Source organism: Syngnathus floridae, unplaced genomic scaffold, assembly GCF_059516105.1.
Source record: "Syngnathus floridae isolate MCC-2025c unplaced genomic scaffold, RoL_Sflo_1.0 HiC_scaffold_246, whole genome shotgun sequence".
In the NCBI taxonomy this organism is placed as follows: domain Eukaryota; kingdom Metazoa; phylum Chordata; class Actinopteri; order Syngnathiformes; family Syngnathidae; genus Syngnathus; species Syngnathus floridae.
Window position 1 is genome coordinate 6819 of NW_028284224.1, and position 9040 is coordinate 15858.

At 46.8% G+C, this 9040-nt stretch overlaps 1 non-coding gene across 1 annotated transcript; it reads left to right on the top strand.

Annotated features, from left to right (window-relative positions):
• The first annotated feature begins 7377 nt into the window (after nucleotides 1-7377).
• On the top strand, nucleotides 7378-7448 carry trnac-gca (transfer RNA cysteine (anticodon GCA)). Its single transcript has one exon. It is a non-coding gene; the product is annotated as a tRNA-Cys (tRNA).
• The last annotated feature ends 1592 nt before the right edge of the window (nucleotides 7449-9040 follow it).

Below are 9040 nucleotides of genomic sequence, written 5' to 3' on the forward strand. Positions count from 1 at the left end.
AAAAAACAGACCTGAAACCAGCTTCGTTTCCAAGCTCAGTTTGAGCTGAGTTGGAGGAAAGAAATCATATTCGATGGCATAGCCTGGCCTGAATATACGGGCCTTCTCAAAGCCCTTGATTTTCTGAATGGCTTCTATCTGCACCTCTAACGGAAGGGAGGTCGAAAATCCATTGACATAAACTTCCTTGGTATTCCAGCCTTCTGGCTCAACGAAAATCTGGTGCCGGTCCTTGTCCGCGAAGCGATGCACTTTGTCTTCTACGGATGGGCAGTAGCGAGGGCCAATCGAATCGATCTGCCCATTGAACAAAGGGGATTCACTCATGCGGTTAGCTATGACCTGGTGCACATTAGCGTTCGTATAAGTAATGTGGCACTTCAGCTGATCGTTGATTTGGGCTTTTTCTAGGAAGGAGAATTGCTCAGGAATTGCGTCACCGTCTTGCGGTTCCATTGCCTCATAGTTTAGTGAATCGCCATCCACTCGCGGAGGTGTGCCTGTTTTCATTCTGCCCGTTTCAAAGCCCAGCGATTTGAGCTTTTCAGTTATGCCCGTAGACGATTTTTCGCCCATTCGGCCACCCCCAATCATCCTATTTCCAACATGAATGAGGCCATTCATAAAGGTTCCCGATGTGAGAATGACCGCCTGCGCAGTAAAGCTAATGCCGAGCGAAGTCTTCGCGCCAATAATTCTGTTGCTCTCAACTATAAGGTCGGTTACAGCATCCTGCCAAAGGTGAAGATTGGGCGTAGCCTCCAAAAGCTCTCTCCACTTTGTGCTGAACAGGGCTCTGTCGTTCTGGGTGCGCGGGCTCCACATTGCGGGTCCTTTGGAGCGATTGAGCATTCTAAACTGAATGGCGCTGTAATCGCTAACGATGCCCGAATAGCCACCCAACGCATCAATCTCGCGAATAATTTGGCCCTTTCCGACACCGCCCATGGCCGGATTGCACGACATCTGAGCATACTTTGTCATGTCCATGGTTATCAGCAACACTGATGAACCAAGGTTGGCTGCAGCAGCTGCAGCTTCGCAACCTGCATGACCAGCCCCAACAACAATTATATCATACTTCTCGTGCATGTTTCACATGAAACTTGATAGATAGTAATTCTCCTTTTCGTGCATTTCGCTGCGCTCTTTTTCTGTGTGGTCATCAAGTCCCACCAGGTGCAACAGCCCATGAATAACCAATCGCATAATCTCCCCTTCAACAGTTTGCCCGTACTGCTCGGCATTCCGCCTCGCCATATTCGGGTTGATGTAAATCTCTCCCGATACAGCCTCATCCGAATCGGCCGAAAGGTCAAAGGTGATTACATCGGTTTCAAAATCATGGTTTAGGTGGTTTCGATTCATTTCAGTGTGTTCATCAGGTGAAAGCAGAATAACGCTTATCTCAACTATATTCTTACTGTAATCGGTCCCGACCCTCTTCGCTATTGACTCGAGCCGCGCGTTTGTAACTTCGCAGATTTCAGATGATTCGTTAAACACATAAAATTGAGCTTGATGCACGAGCGCAAAACTAAGCGCTCACCAGCTCTTTGACATTCAGGTCGAACTGCATTTTGATCATCGACCCATTATTCTCGAACTCAACATTGTCTGATAGGTTGTAAATGATGAAAATTCCGCGACCATTGAGCTTTTCCAGATTCTCGGGATTTGTGGGATCAGGCAGGTTATCCACGTTGAAGCCATTTCCTTCGTCCACTACTCTGATTATCAAAGTTTTATCCTGCTTTTCGGCTGTGATTTTCACCTTCTTTTTTGGGTTGCACCCGTTACCATGATTGATCGCATTCAGAACCGCTTCCGTGCTGGCAACAAGCACATTACCGTAAACCTCATCCGAAATGTGGCCTTCTTCCACTAAGCGGTCAATCAGCGACTCCAGCATCGACAACTGATCCAGGGAAGAAGAGAGCGTTATGGTTTCTTGAATATTCTGCATGTTAGAGTGAGAATTGGCTAAAGTAGCGATTTACTCTATTCCGATAAAATGGTTTCAAATTGGGAGGCAACGTTTTGTACAGCTCCGTCTCTTTGTTTTTCTGTTTCAAATAATCTTCCCATATATTTTGGGGAACTTCATAGGTTTTTACGGCCGGTTTAGACTCGCGTTTCTTGTCCAATTCGCGCTCTCGCTGGGCCTTTTCAGACTCTAAGAGTTTGGTCATGATCTCTTGCTGTCGCCTAAGTGTTTCCTGTGTAATGTTTTGGTACAAAATATCATCTTCGGTTTGTTCCATCATCTTTTCTATTGCCTTTACCCCCGCGCCCGGCTTTTCTCCCTCCTTTTCAAGCTGATTACTCATTTGCCTTAGCTGATGCCGAATTGCACTTTGCTGTGCCGCCATACGCGCCAGTTCTTTGCTCATGCCTCCCATTCCCGCTCCCTTTTGCTGGCCTGGCTTTTTTCCATTTTGTTTTTCCCCTTTTTCCATTGCCTGCTTGAGCTTCTCCAATTGCTGATTGAGTTGCTCTTGGGCTTTTTTCATGTCTGAGGCCGAGGGTTTTCCGCCTTTTCCTTGACCCGGTTTATCACATTTTCCGCCTCCTTTAATGTTTGAGTTAGCCTGCTTTTGCGCCTGCTCAATCATGCCGTCAAACATGATGGCCAGATTATTTAGCGAAGTCATGGAGAGCTGTTGCTTCACCAAGGCAGTTTGAATGTGGCGCTTCTCTTGATTTGGTCGCTGGCTGGTCATGTTCTGTAAGGCAATGTCCATGTTGCTGTTAACCTTGGCTATTTCGTCATTGAGCCTGTTGCTTACCTCTGGAACCCGCTTACTCAAAGCCAGAATAGAATCTTCGACCACCTTGGTATCGTCAATGATGTCTTTTTGCTCTTTGGTCAATTGAACAAAGTGCGGGTCGCGTGCCTTGGTTGTTTTTAGTTTTTGCATGAGAGCCTCCTCGTGATGAGATAGGTCAACCAGGTTCTCAAGGATTTGCCGCATGTCCTCCAGGTTTTCGGACTGGCGACTCTGCTCTTGCTCCTGCTGAAAGGATTGCAACTTATTTTTCATCTTCTCCAATGCGTCCTGTGCGCCTTGTTGCTTTCTCTCCCGCACTTTTTCGATTCTTTTTTTCCAGCTCTTCTTGCGCTTCCCCCATATCACTCTCTGCTTTCTGCTGCTCTTCGCTAGCGTCAGGTAACTGGTTCTTCTCTTCTAGCGCCTCATTGAGTTGATCTAGTTTTTTTAGCTCCTTGTTAAGCTCGTCAAGTTCATTTTGCAATTCGTGCTGTTCTTCTTTGCTTTTTTCTAAATCGCTCTTTCTTTCCTTGGTTTGTTCCTTCAGTTGTTTCTGTCTTGCTGCCAACTCATTCGCTTTCTTGATTGTTTCTTCCAGTTTCTGTTCGAATTCTAATTGCTTAAAGAGCTCCAAGGTCCTGTCTAGTTCTTTCTCAAGCTGTTCATTGTCAAGTTTCATCTCATCGAGCTTGTCGAGCATTTGATCCTTGGTTAGCTTCTCAAGTAGTTCATTGTACTCATCGTATTTTTCTTTGAACGATTCATCAAATAGTTCATCAAACATTTTCTGAATTTGCTCTTGTTTTTGCAGCAGCTCTTCAGAGTACTCGTTAAACTGATTGTTGAATTCGGTCTGTTTCTTTTGTTTTTCTGCCTTTTCTTTCAGCGACTCCATTATTCTCTTTTGCTCTTCGAGCATTTCTTTCATTTGCTCCTTGTCTTGCCAGTCGGGCTTCTTTTTTTGCAGCAAGCCTTTTTTGAGTTGATCAAGGTTTTCTTGAGATTTCTTTAGTTGTTTCTGGCGCTTGCTGAGTTCTGCCTTAGACTTTTCAGCCTCACTATCATTTTTCTCTTTCAGTTCAGCTGAACTCGGCATTTCAATGTTCCAGGTTTGCGACCGAGCCATTTTTGAACCGTGGATACCGTCATTATCCCAAACTTCAAAAAAGTATTCAACGGTTTGTTCCGGCTTTAGCGCAAGGCTGTCCATATTGGTGATAAATGAGAACGATTGCGTGGTCTTATCTGCCGAAATCTTAAGTGGGCGGTTCACAAGAAGCTTATTTTCTTTCTCACCCAACAGCAAAACTTTAAACCGCAATTGCTCAAAGCCATAGTCATCATCGATTTCGCCTCTGAAGTATCGTACGCTAGCGGCAGAAGAATCAATCTGTTCGTGGACCTGTATTCGGGGCACGACATCGGGGATAGCAGTAATAGAAATTAAGGTTGTGTCTGTAAGCTGGTCCTCGCTCTCGAGTTCAAATACGAGTGCTTCATTGCTCAATATCTTCCGCGAGAATGTGATGCTTTCATCGTCAAGCGTTTCCGTTGAATCTTGTGAAAGCAGCCTGGCACTGCGCACATTGCTGGTTTCGAATTGCCAGTCTAACAGGCTACCCTCGGGCACGGCCAGTTGGTTTCTATTGTTGGCAACAACAGGCTCCAGTCTCGTGTAAGCGGGGAAGGTAATTCGGGTCTTGCCATGGAGCACTTTAGGCTTTTGCAGCACATCGATGAGCAGATTTGAAGACTCTACTCCGGCAGCGGTCAGCCTGAAAGAGATGGGGTGTTGCACCCTATCAAATGTGTATGTAAATGAGCCCGATGAGCTTTTCTTCATTCGAATTTTTGACTCTGAAAGCTGCACATAAACATTGTCGGGAAGAGACTTCCCAACCGTCTCAATCTGAAGTGAAAACGAATTTCCTTCGATCGCATTCAAGCTGCCGTTTTTAATCAGAAACTCAAAAGGCGCAGGAGGCACAAAACTCTTGTCATACGCCAACAGCCGTGATGACCCATCAAGAACGGAGGATGGATTGATGGCAGTAAATACCGAGAAAATAAGCACCGGCAGCAGAAGATATTTTAGTAGAGAAAAGGCATCTTTAAGGCTTATGATGTTGGCAAATTCAAATCCATTAAGCCTTTCGGCCCGCTGGCTAAGACTGGCATCTAGCAATGAGCCATTCAACTCACCTTTTGAATATCTCAGGCTGAGGGTATTGAGCAGCTTGTCATCAATGTCCGACAAATCTTTGCCAATGGCCTTGGCGGCAGTCATTGGGGTGATTGATGGCACAATGCTCAACCACTGCAACACGGGAATCGCCACTTGAAAAGTCAGCAGTGTAAGTGCAAACGCCAGATAGGCGTAAAACAATGCTGTGCGCGTTGTCTCCGAGAAATTGCTAAAAAACTCGATTAGAGCCAATGAAAGCCAAGCCGATCCTGCGCCAACAAGTAAAACGATCAATCCTTTGATCAACCGCTTCTTGTGGTATCGGTTAATGTACCGATTGATGTTCTTGTCCAGTTGATTTAACGCATGCATTTGACTATCAAATATACCACCAGCGATTCTGCCATAGTGTTAATCACGGTTAAGATTAATAATAGGGCAAACAGCATTGCTATTAAAGGAAATTATCTTTGCCGCCTTTTTAAAGAAAAATGACGAAAACTAGAGTACGGTTTGCCCCAAGTCCCACTGGCCCGTTGCACATGGGCGGTGTGCGTACAGCGCTGTTTAATTATTTGTTCGCCAAGAAAAGTGGCGGGGATTTTATTCTCAGAATAGAAGACACGGACCAAACGCGCTATGTCGATGGCGCTGAGGACTATATCCGCCAGTCTTTAGACTGGGTTGGCATGGAATGCGATGAAAGCCCTTGGCAACCAGGAAGCTGCGGCCCATATCGACAAAGTGAGCGCAAGGAGCTGTATCGTCAATTTGCCGATCAGCTTATTGAATCCGGTCATGCCTACTACGCTTTTGACACACCAGCGGAGCTCGATCAAATGAGAGAAAAACTTACCCGGGCCAAGGTGCCAAGCCCTCAGTACAATGCTTCAGTGCGCATGACCATGAAAAATTCGCTCACCCTATCGTCAGATGAAGTTGCCAAACGTTTGGCGGCTGGTGAAGCATATACAATTCGTTTAACGGTGCCAAGGAATGAGGAGGTGCGCTTTGAGGATATGATTCGAGGCTGGGTACAGGTCAACACCAATGCTATGGACGACAAAGTGCTGTTCAAGTCAGACGGTATGCCAACTTATCACCTCGCCAACATAGTAGATGACCACCTAATGGGTATCACGCACGTTATCCGTGGAGAGGAGTGGTTGCCCTCCGCGCCAACACACATTCTTCTTTACCGCTATCTGGGCTGGGAAGATCAGCGCCCGCAGTTTGCGCACTTGCCACTGATTTTAAGGCCTGACGGCAAGGGGAAACTCAGCAAACGAGACGGAGATCGACTAGGATTCCCTGTTTTTCCGCTCGAGTGGACCGACCCGAAGACAGGTGAAACATCTTCGGGATATCGCGAGAAAGGATATTTCTCAGAGGCATTTGTGAACATGCTTGCCTTTTTGGGTTGGAACCCTGGCACAGAAAAAGAGCTTTATTCCATGAGCGAGCTCATTGATGACTTCTCCATAAAGCGGGTTGGTAAATCAGGGTCTAAGTTTGATGCAGAAAAAACAAGGTGGTTTAATCAGCAGTATCTCAGAGCGAGAACAAACAGCCAACTGGCCGAGTTGCTCAGGCCGCATTTAAAAGAAAAAGGACTCACATTGGACGCAGCACGAGCCGAGGCCTATGTTGATTTAGTAAAGGAGCGAGCGGTGTTTGTATCCGACATGCTGGAAGGCACCTATCTGCTCGAACGACCAAATAGTTACGATGAAAAAACCGTTCGAAAGAAATGGAAAGAAGGCTCACCCGCCATTGTAAACGGGCTCATCAAGGCATTTGCCAGCGTGCCATTTGAGGCAGAAAGCCTACAGGCCACATTTGCCAAGTACCTCGAAGAACACAACGTGGGTATGGGCGCGGCAATGCCCCTGCTGAGAGTCTTGGTGACTGGTCTGGGCGCAGGACCAGATATGTTTCGTATAATGGAGTTTGTGGGCCGGGACGAGTCGCTCGGACGGCTCAAGGCTGGCTTAGAAGCCTTGGCAGATGGCTAGATTGTCCCTTGTTGGGCTAGAATTTTTTGCCTACCACGGTTGCCATCCACACGAGAAGAAAACGGGTGGGCAGTTTAAGGTCGATGTGCACATTGACGCAGATTTTTCAGATGCCGAGCAGTCTGACAATCTTCGGGATGCCAAAGATTACGTATTGCTTATGAGCGTGGTGGAGCGTGAAATGATGAAACGCTGTGATTTGATAGAAACGGTGGCTAAGAACATTGCCACGGCCATTGACCGCGAACTAAATGACCACGATAGGGTTGAGGTCATTGTGTATAAAATGCAACCTCCGTTAAAGTACGTTACCCGTTTCGTTTCGGTGAATCACATCATTGAATCGAAGCGTGATATTTAGTTACTTTCGCTGCCGCTCGCCAAAAGTGGGTGTGCGTTTTGATAAGGTCTCGTGGCCGAGTGGCTAGGCAGTGGTCTGCAAAACCATCTACAGCGGTTCGAATCCGCTCGAGACCTCGCTAAAACCCCCGACATATTGTTCGAGGGTTTTTTTATGCGCTTATGAGCAGAATAACTGTCTTTTTAATTGTTTCGATCATTCTCATATTGATCGACTGGTATTTATATCAGGGCCTGAAGTTGGCCCTAGATCCGCTGCCTTCATGGGCGCAAAAAATCGGCAAGATCCTGTTCGTATCGCTTACAGCGGTCACGCTCATAGGGTTTGCACTATTCGAGCCAATGTCCAAAAACCCTTCAACGCGCGCTGTCCTCACATTCATAATGACCATTGGTGCGGCTAACATTATTGGCAAGCTATTGTTTACGCTGTGGATGCTTATTGCCGACATTAAAAGGGGAATTGAGTTTTTATGGCAAAAAGTAAACCCTGGTGTCGATTCAAATGGGAGTACTGGCAGCATTAGCCGAAGTCAATTTTTGACGCAAGCGGGTGCAATCTCAGCCGTGTTGCCCGCCCTCGGCATGGGCTGGGGGGTTTTGAGTGGGGCTCACGATTATCGTATAGTCCGTAAAACCTTGTCCATTAAAGGCCTGCCAAAGGAGTTTGATGGCTTTACCATTACACAAATCTCCGATCTTCACACAGGCTCGTTCTGGAACAAAAAGGCCGTTACGAGAGGCATTAACCTGGTGAATGAGCAGGCTTCAGATGTGATTTTTTTTACGGGGGATCTGGTCAACAATGTCGCTTCAGAACTCGAGGGCTGGACGGGCCTGTTTAGCACACTCAGGGCTAAATATGGCGTGTTCAGCGTGTTGGGAAATCATGATTATGGAGACTACGTGGAGTGGGGGTCACAAGATCAAAAAAGACAAAACCTTGAAACGCTAATTACCACCCAACAAAACATGGGTTGGCGGCTGCTCATGGACGAGCATGAAGTAATTGAGCGAGACGGAGCCAGACTTGCCGTGGTGGGCATCCAGAACTGGGGCGCTAAGGGAAGGTTCCCGAAATACGGAGATTTATCCAAAGCAACAACGGGGTTGAGCCCCGACACCACCCAATTGCTTTTATCGCACGATCCAAGTCACTGGAAGGAAGAAGTTTTGACAAAATTTCCGTCAATAAATGCCATGTTTTCGGGGCACACTCATGGGTTTCAATTTGGCATTGAGGTCGGGAGCCTAAAATGGAGTCCGGTAAAATATTTCTATCCCGAATGGGCAGACTTGTACCAAGAAAAAGATCAGTATTTATACGTTAATCGAGGGTTTGGATACATTGGCTATCCTGGACGGCTCGGAATACGCCCAGAAATTACCGTGCTAACGCTAACCGCGTAGCCGCCACCGGCACGTTGATCGTTAGTAAAAAGGGAGGAGCTCCCCCGCTGCTTTTATTGTCGAATGGAAGCGTTGCGTTCACCGCGATGTCTGGCTGATTAGCCGTCTGCGACCCAAGCCTACGCCTTGTACACCCATGATTTTGTGGCTGGCCCGAACCTTGATTTACAAACACCAAACTTGTTTGAATGGGTCAAAGGCGCGGGCTGGAGCGTGGTCTTATTTTTCTCAAGTGGATTGAGTCTCGGTCGAGGCATTTACCACTTACATTTGCAGGGTTAATGCGTCTTTAGCGTTCA